The sequence below is a fragment of the Herpailurus yagouaroundi genome, unplaced genomic scaffold (assembly GCF_014898765.1).
Source record: "Herpailurus yagouaroundi ecotype Mexico unplaced genomic scaffold, PumYag 185, whole genome shotgun sequence".
NCBI lineage: Eukaryota > Metazoa > Chordata > Mammalia > Carnivora > Felidae > Herpailurus > Herpailurus yagouaroundi.
This window is the reverse complement of record NW_024412416.1, coordinates 21,910,162-21,919,725: the sequence shown is the minus strand read 5'-3', so window position 1 is coordinate 21,919,725 and position 9,564 is coordinate 21,910,162.

The window sequence follows — 9,564 nt, the reverse complement described above, 5'->3', positions numbered from 1 at the left end:
CTATAATATGGATGAACCTTGAAAATATTATAAGTGAAAGAAGCCAGACAAAAATGCCATATATTAAATGGTTCCAATTCACATGAAATAGTCAGAATAATAAATGATTGTGGGGGGGGGGAAGGGGAATAGTGGGGGTGAGAGATAAAGGGTATGTTTTAAGGTGATGAAAATGTTCTAAAATTGTCTGTGGGGATGGTTGCACTTATCTCCGAATATACCAAAATCCATTGAATGGTATCCATGAAGTGGGTGAATTGTATGATATATGAATTATACCTCAATGAAACTGTTGTAGCAAAAAATGTGTGCCCAGAGAAATCTTGTTTCCACTCCTACTCCCTCTGCCTGTATCCACAGGACTTCTTTTTGCAAAATAAGTGAAGTATATATATATATATATATATATATATGTAAATTTATTTAAATGTCCCCTACTTTCTTATAAAAGTAGTAGTGTCTTATGTGAACAATTTGGCACCTTACTTTTTTTTTAATTTGTTTTTTTTTTTTAACTTAACAGTGTATCCTAACGCTAGCTGTTTCCATGTCTCTCCGTCTTTTCGATGGGTACCCAGGACCTCCTGGTGGGGGGTGTCATGCACCACTAGGAACACCCATGCCTACCTGTTGCTTCATCTCTGTCCTGGTGGTTCACTGGGGGAGGCTCCTGAATCCAGGCACACTTGAACGCTCTTTGGTGGCTATTGCGCACTGCCGCGCCCTCCAGCTCCGTAGCTGGTCCCTGCCGCCTCCAACTTCTCACCTGCAAACCGGCTGTTGTGGGAGTCAAGCAAGTTGATACTGGTCGAAGACGTAGAACAGTGTCTGGGACATAATGACCATGATTTAAGTGGGAACTCCTATTATCATTACCCTCACCTTCAAGGCCAAGCAAGCCAGTGTCTGGCTGGGAAGATCCGCCTGCCACCTGGCCCGGTGCCTCCTCTTTGTGCTTTGAGGGCAGAGGCAGCCGACGCCTCACCGCAGAGTACAGTGGGGCTGAGTACAGTAAAAGGGGGAGACAAGTAAAGGCATGAGCAGGGGCCTTCAAATGGAAGAACAAAGGGTGGGACAGCCTAAGTGCATCCTACTTCGGTCAGAGTGATTCTGGGAGGGGCCGAGAGTGATGGGGCAGGTGTGCTCCCCTCATGAGGAGCATTTGTGCAGAGGCCTGCACAGAGTGAGGAGCAAACCTTGCTATCTGGGTCAAAAATTTCAGAGGCCCCGGGCAGGGTTCACTTGCTGCATGCCAGACTGTGCAGGGAAGCCCGTGTGGTTCCAGCAGGGTAAGGGCTGGCAAGAAGGTAGAGGTGAGGCAAAGCTCTGGGATAGGCACATGCCAAGTCAAGTAGGGTCTGGCTCCATGTGAGTGGGAAGGGAAGCCACCTCCAGGTTCTCATCAGAAAAGGATCCACCCATCTTCTTCTAGAGTTGTAAGGCTCCTGGGGGGGTCTGGGTTGGACATAAGTTGCATGTAGCTTGTCAGTGGTGGCTGCTCTCTTAATCCAGGGAGGAGAAGACGGGGTCTGGAGCCAGAGTGGCCTCTGGGGAGGTGTGGCAAAGCCTTCAGAGAAGGATCTACTTTGATGATAGGGCCAACAGAATTTGCATCTGTCCATCTCCATATGCAGCAGGGCCTAGCTGAGCCCTGGGCATGTATCCAGAGTTGTTAGCACAAGCCTATGTCTGCTGCAGAGACCTCCCGGAAGCTTCCAGAGATAAGAGGGTAAGAGTGTCAATAGAGGAAATGCGTGTGGATCCCCAGATGGGGCTCTAGGCCCAGTTCCCACATGTGACCCATGTCTGAGGTCCATCCAGAGTCCACATTGTTAAAATAACATGAACAGACTCTACTGAATTTCCAAAATGACACCTGTCCAAGCTACTCTGGTCCTCCCCAAGATATCCTTGGGGGTCCTCTGGACATTATGGCCCCAAGGGCTCCAGAACATGGAAGAAGGAGCCCCATGGGATGAAGCAGAGCAGCAGTGGCCCCAAAGGATAAGCATGAGGGAGCAGAAGAGTCACTGGGATGCACCTGCAGATCTCTCTAGTAGGTGGAGGACAAAGGACATGTAATCGTGGACCAGAGAAACCTGGGGATTCTGGTCTGGTAGGGGAGGACCCTGGGGCCACTGTCCTCACAGATGGAGCATGGCAAGACCTCAAGAGGGCTCCAGGCTCAGCCCCTCACTGTGGCCACAGCCAGGTATGTGGCCTGCGGAGCCTCAGTGTGCCTTCTGTAAATGAGGATGGAGTCTCCTCTCCCTGTCTCCGGGGGGATCATCATCAGCATTAAATGAGCTCATGTGAGTAAAAGCACCTTAAAATTGCTAAGTGCATAGAAGAATGCAAGTTACGATTATCGTCACTGTTCCCTCAAACTATGGCATCCTCTTTCTATCACATAAGTAGTGTGTGTGTGTCCCAGAGTGGATTATATTCTCAGAACCAGAGGGTTGAAAGACATTTGGGGGTTAGAAATACAAACTGCAGCAGCAAGGGCAGCATCTAGGAGTCCTTGGGCCCGACCTTGGGCGGAAGCTGAACGCGGAAGCCGAAGGGCGCTTTCTGGGGGGCAAAGGGCAAAGCCAGAAATCCACCCCGCTCTGGTATGGAAGTGGGTAGATAGTGCGAGGGTGGACTGGGGCACTCCTGGGGACACAGGATGCAACGGGAGGATTCAGATGTAGGTGGAGACGCTGTGGGTGCCTGCATGAACGTCTGGTGTGGGAGGGCCCACGGGTGTGGCGGGAGCCTGAGACAACACAGAATGCCATCTCACATGGAACTAAGTGGAGCTGTGAAGGAAAACAGAGCTTTGGGAGGGGTGAACTGTGACCGGCGGGGTCTGGTTTAGAGGGAGAGGCTGGATGTGAGCACCCAGCCTCGGTGAAGAAGCCCCCCTGCCTCTAGCCCTGTTGTCACATGAGCTGACTCTTTGACAACTACCTGTCAGCCCACACAGGAATCCTGAGCCTTCCTGGTTTCTACAGAAAACCCTCTCGCTGGGAGCAGTTGATGAATTTCAGGAATTTACTGGAGCGTTGGGAAGCAAGGCTGGCTTGCCTGGCCCCTCTCGCCTTCCTCCTTCCCACACCTCTTATCCCCTCTCCCTGAAAGTTTCGAGGAGCCCCTGAAGGCCTGGACGGTGCAGAGTCCCATAGCCTCAACCCACAGCCTCACCCACGGCCCCGCCCACAGCCCCGAAATCACCGCCCACCGTCCCGAAAGCCCCGCCCAAAGCTTCACACATAGCCCCGCCGACAGCACTAGGAGCTCCGCCCACAGTCCCCAACGCCCTCACAGCCTCCACAGTCCTGCCCACAGCCCGGCCCACAATCCCCGCAGCCCTGCCCACAGCCTCGCCCACAACTCCGACCACAGTCCCACACCTCCCCGCCTATAACTCCACCCTACAGTCTCCCAAACTCCCCCACAGTACCCCCTACAGACCCACCCCGCAGTCTCCCACAGCCCTCCACCTGGTAGAGGAGGCTCAGGCGGTGAGAATCCCACATCCTTTCCCGCTTTGGTAGCCTAGTTAAGAGTCAAGACAAGGTGCTTCCAGCCGAGGCGGCCTGGGCACTGGCTGGGGACAGGGATGCCAGGGAGGGCTGGAAAAGAACAGGAGTGTGGTCTGGGTCTTAGAGGATGTGTGAGATTTGAGTAAAGAAGCCCATTCCAACTCAGTGAGCAGACCAGGAGATAAGAGGGAAGATAAATGAGAGGATAATCCAGGACAGAAAAAGTGAAAGTAGAGACAAGAGATACAGAAGGTTGACTCTGTAAATCTACCTTCAACTACTATGAAACAAAAAAGGAGAGAACATGAAGTGAGGAAAATTTGCAACAAAATATCAGAAGAAAACATTTCCAGGTCTAAAGAGACACATGGGACAGAGAATGAAGGAAAAATGACCTGCCCTTAGAAATATCTGCATGAAAGCACAAAACAACAGGGAGGAAGAAAAGGTTGAAAGGTTGCAAAAAGGGTAAAAGTAAACGGTTTGCTGCAAAGGAGAATCACAGTGGTTCAGACTTCCCATCAGTAGCAATAGACGTAAGAAGACACTCGGGAAGTAATTTTGAACCTAGTTTTCTATACTTGACCAAATTACCACTCAGAGTATGAGACAGAATAAATATATCTTCACACCTCCAAGGATTCAAAAATATATATACACCTCACAAATATCCTCCCTTGGACAGTTACTTGAGGACATACTGCAGCAAATTGAGAAAGAAAACCAAAAAAAAAAGACACAGCGTCTGGAGTATAGAGTATAGAGTGACCCTCTCTGGGGCAGTAGAGGGAGTCCCAGGTAACAGCTGTGCAGAGTCAGGGAGCAAGCAGCCAGATTGGGGCAGGAGCAGGGGCCATGCTAGGGAGGAGGCCTTGGGAACAAAACAGTGCTAAAATTGACGCTATGGCAGAGGCACCTTATAGTTTGTTAATAAGAAGGAAGAAAGGTAATTAAAAACTACAGAGAAGGGGCACTTGGGTAGCTCAGTCAGTTAAGTGCCTGACTACAGCTCAGGTCATGATCTCACAGTTTGGCAGTTCGAGCCCCATATTGGGCTCTCTGCTGTCAGTACAGAGCCTGCTTAGGATCCTCTGTTCCCTTCTCTCTCTGCCCCTAACCCACTTGGCACTCTCTCTCTCTCTCTCTCTCTCTCTCTCTCTCTCTCTCTCTCGAAAATAAATAAGCATTTTTTAAAAAGCTACAGAGGGAAAAATGTATATAATGAAATTAAGTCTCAAATATAAAGCAAACTAAAAGAAGATATGATTTTAAGCTATTGATGGAATGAAGGAATGAAGTGTGTTCACCCAACTTGACCTGGATGGTAAGAATATCCTCTGTAGGCTCACAGAGAAGGAAATGTCCCCTAGTCCAGGGACTGGCTGTGCAGTGAGGGACATGTAACACGTAAATGCTCGCAGCCCTGGCAGGTAGAGGCTCCCGCTGCTGTGCCACCTGAATCCACCTTTATTGTACAGTTTGCAGGAGTACATGACAGAGGGGCAGAAAGGGGCAAGAAGGGTGGATGGTAAGGGCCCTGGGACCCTCACCTTCCAGAAAGGGAAGTAGAGACATGAACCAAAGTTAGGGTCACATCTATGAGAGAGAAACAGCATTTTGTAATGCTTCAAAGGGAACCTACAGAGTTCAAACATTCCTTGTCATGTAAGCACAGGGTGGAGAGATGGAATTAATCAATCTTTCATATCAGGAAGCCAGACTATTTCGTCAAATGCTCATAAATCACAAAGCAGGAGGACAGACAAGCATTTCATTGAGGCATAGGGAATAACTAACAAGATATTTATAAAGAGAAATGATTAAAAAAAAAAAAAAAGGGTTAGCCCTGGGGTGGTGGAATGTTCGGTGGCTGAGGGCCGGGGGTGGGTGGGGAGCAGGAGGAGAGAGATTATTTTATCACTAGGTTTACTGGTATTTGTTTTTTTAACCTTGTATTACTTTGATTAAAATTCATAAATGTTAAAAGTGAAACCAATGATTGAATTACTTCCAAAGTCCTTGAACACCATGACTCAACACCCCATAAAGCAAAGTAAACATATTTTGCTCTTTTACTGGAACTTTCTCAATCAGTTTTGCAACCATCACCAAATGTATACAAAGCATGCCTATCTTACTCTACTGTATACATGAAGAGAAAAAAAAAAAAAACAGTTCCAAACATTTACCTAAGGGTACAGTGCCAGCTGGGATGATGAATAATGAGCCCCAACCTCCACCCCCAGATGGCGCCTCCAGGTACCACAGCAGGTAACCAGGACCCTACCCTGCACTCAGGGCCTGCATCCTTCCCTAGTCTCAGATCAATGAACACTTCTCTCCTTGCAGAAGCTTCCCATCCAGGAGCTCACCTCCTCTCCACCCCCCAGTCCCCGCCCTGCCGCTTCCCTCTGACTGGAGCAGTTCTATTTTTATTTCTTGTGTTGTACAGCTTCTGTCCCAGCCAGCAGCCATGCTCCTGGTGCCAGGCTTTGCCCAGCGTGGGGGGTAGCCCAAAGCCATCACAGCACACTTCAGGCTGCACATTGCAGGGATGGCCCTCAAGCCTGCCTGGACAAGCTCAGATGTGGGAACCAAATCCTTGGACCGTGTAAAATCGTCAAGCATTTTACATCTAGAGCAAATATGGAGAAAGAAAAAAAACCTGTAACTCCCACCACCTAGCAGGTACAGGTGAAGCCCTCTGAGCCACCTGCCCTGACTTCCCCAACATGCTCTGCACACTTGGCTTATGGGTATGGATGCACAAAGAACACATGTCATTGCCCTGTGTTTCCAGCGCTCACAAGCATGTCACTCTATGGCAGTGCTTCATTTTTGCAGTTTGCTTTCTTTATGCAGCACTGCTTTTGGATAAATTTGATGCACTTGCTTCTGCATTGTGCCTTTGCACAGTTGTGCGGACAGCCACTGGGCACGTCCCTCCTTGCATGGATGCATGTTTAGGAGCCCTTGGGGTGTGTTTTGCTCTCCATAAGGTCACAGTCATGGACGCCAGTGGACATCTCCTGGGGGGTGGGAGGTGAGCTTCCCAGCTTACCTTTGACGAGCTCTTAGCTTCATAAAAGTGCTCTGGTAGTTTTTAATTACAAAAGTTATACCTGAGTGGGTGTGAAAACTTAAAAAAGAAATAAAAATAAGTAAAGAAAAATAATTTGTAATTTCTACTAAACATAAAACTGCTTGAGTTTGTCTCTTACCAGTAATCTTTCTATGCATATATATATATATACACACACACACTATATATACATATATATGTATATACACACACACTATATATACATATATATGTATATACACACACTATATATACATATATATATTATTACATTTTTTTTTAATTTTTTTTTCAACGTTTTTATTTATTTTTGGGACAGAGAGAGACAGAGCATGAACGGGAGAGGGGCAGAGAGAGAGGGAGACACAGAATCGGAAACAGGCTCCAGGCTCTGAGCCATCAGCCCAGAGCCCGACGCGGGGCTCGAACTCACGGACCGCGAGATCGTGACCTGGCTGAAGTCGGACGCTTAACCGACTGCGCCACCCAGGCGCCCCTATTATTACATTTTTAAATAATGGGTGAGAAAATTTTTTAAATAACAGGTGATTATAGTTTACAAACTGTTTTATAACCTGCCTTTTTTACTTAATATATTGGATACTGGAGATAGTAGATGTCACATAGTTAAGTCAATCCCCTATTCATATTTATGCTATTTTAAACATTTTGGTATTTTTAACAGATAGTTTTCTTTTAAGTGTTTTATTATTTAATATTTGCTGCATTCACAAGTGTGAATGGAAGTGTGAGTTTTGACACCCCCCTCCCCACCCGGCACCCACCCAGGCACAAGCCGGTCACCACTGACATTGACCCTGGGCACCTCACAGGGTCCTGTGCTCCCCACGGTAGAGGTACCCACTCTCCTCGATGTGGGCTTTGTGCTTCCATTATGCAAAAAGCTCAAGCACTAGCAGCAGCTGCTCTCCCCAAGGTGAAAGATTCACATAAGCAATTCCCTGGACCATGGTTGGGAGAGAGCTGCAGAACCCTGGATGGAGCCACCCTCCCTGCTCTGGGTGTCCTGCCCTTGCAGGCCTGCGATCAGTCTCAGCTAACCTTCCACAATGTGCTTACAGTTAGAAAGGGCAGGAGACAGGCAAAAGACAGGGCATAGCTTTCGTTCATCATAGCCAGCATTCAGTAACCATTTTCCAAAAGCAATAATAAATCAATAAGCAGACCTCATGGGGTGCTCTGCGTGCTGAGGACTCCTCTGAGGAGCAAGCCTATTGATTATGCAAATCATATTGATATTTATTGTTGATACTCACCCAGTGCTCCTGGGGAATTAATAAATAACTCACTGCCCTGCTGTGAGAATGGGAATAGAAAACACTATGACAGAGTGACAGGGACGGGGGCAGAGAAGCAGACTAAATCCCTGAGTGCGGCTTCTCCAGGCCTCACGCTGTCATGGAACCCGTTTGTCACTGAGGGTAATGACTGCAGGGCCATCTGTCTCCGGTGTGGGGAGCAGGTAGTCATGGCTGCATAAGAGCCTTCATGGGGAAAGGGATCTGCTTGGCTGTGGGGAGGGCCCTAACAGGAGGCCTGAGCCTCATAACTGCTGGTGACTTGGAGGTTGCAAGTGGGAGTGGAGGCCAGGCCCAAGGGAGCCTGGGCACAGGCGCAATTCCAGCTGACTTGGCGCCTGACATCTGGGGCCTCCATGCAAACTTCACAAGCCTGTGTGGCCCCCAGCCAAGGCTGTTTCCCTGCTGAGGAAGGCAAGGCTCAGAGAAGGACCTCTCTAGGGCTGTTCAGGCGGCACGTTCAGAACTGAAAGCTGGGTCCAGCTGTGTCTGGTGCAGAGACTCAGCCTTGCTCTGAGTGAGATGGCTGCGAAAGGGACAATCACTTTTTTATTTTTATTTATTTACTTTTAAATGTTTATTATATTTTTGAGAGGGAAAGCATGAGCAAGTAGGGGCAGAGAGAGAGAGGGAGACAGAGAATCTGAATCAGGATCCAGACTCTAAGAGCCCAGAGCCCAACACAGGGCTCGAGCTCACGAACCATGAGATCATGGCCTGAGCCGAAGTCGGATGCTTAACCAACTGAGCCACCCAGACACCCCGCTTTAAAAAAAAAGAACTCAAGTACAGTGACTAATATTTTCATTGTTGTTATTTCCACTTTTCAGAGCTGACAACTGGAGGAAAATACTGTGAAGGGCTACAAAATGCAAGTGGCAGAAGCCCAGTCCAATTTAATCTACTGTGTGACTGCAGGGTTCTCCCACCACGCGGGAGTTGATCAGGCCCAGCGTTTCTCGGCTGTAGCCTGAGTGGCACTGTGCTCTCCCTTGGCTCAGGGCAGGTGCAGCAAGGCTGTGAGGACCGGGGCAGGTGGGGAGATTATCCAAGACTTGCTAGATGGGCCTGATGTAGTCACAAAGGCCCTTATAAGAGGGAAGTTGGAGGTCAAAGAAGAGAGAAGTTGCTGTACTTTTGGCTTGGAAGATGGATGCAGGGGCCAGGAGTCAAGGCATCATTTCTTCAATCAAGAAAAGATGTTCCAGAGGGAACCAGTCTTGATGACACCTTGAGTTTAGTCTTATCAGATTCATTTCAGATTTCTGACATCCAGAGCTATGATGAGCAGAGCAGAGAATAGAAATGTTTTGCCTTAAGCAACTACGTTTGTAGTGATTTATTACAGCAGTAATAGGAAACTAACACAGTCTGTATGCTTCCAACACCATCTCCATCAAAACCTGCCTGTCCTGTGCACCACTGCTGTGGAGTCTCTGATCCGTGACGGTGGCAAAGTTAGTGTGGAGGTGGCCACCTTGCCAGGAGTAGCCAGGTGCCATCGCTGGGCTAAGCCATTTTCCTCTCATCAGACCTTAGAAGTGGTGCTAATGGCGGGAATTTTATCGTGGGATATGTGAGGTTTGATTAGGGGGTACTGAGCCACCCAGGTCCTCAGAATCAGTTACACAGT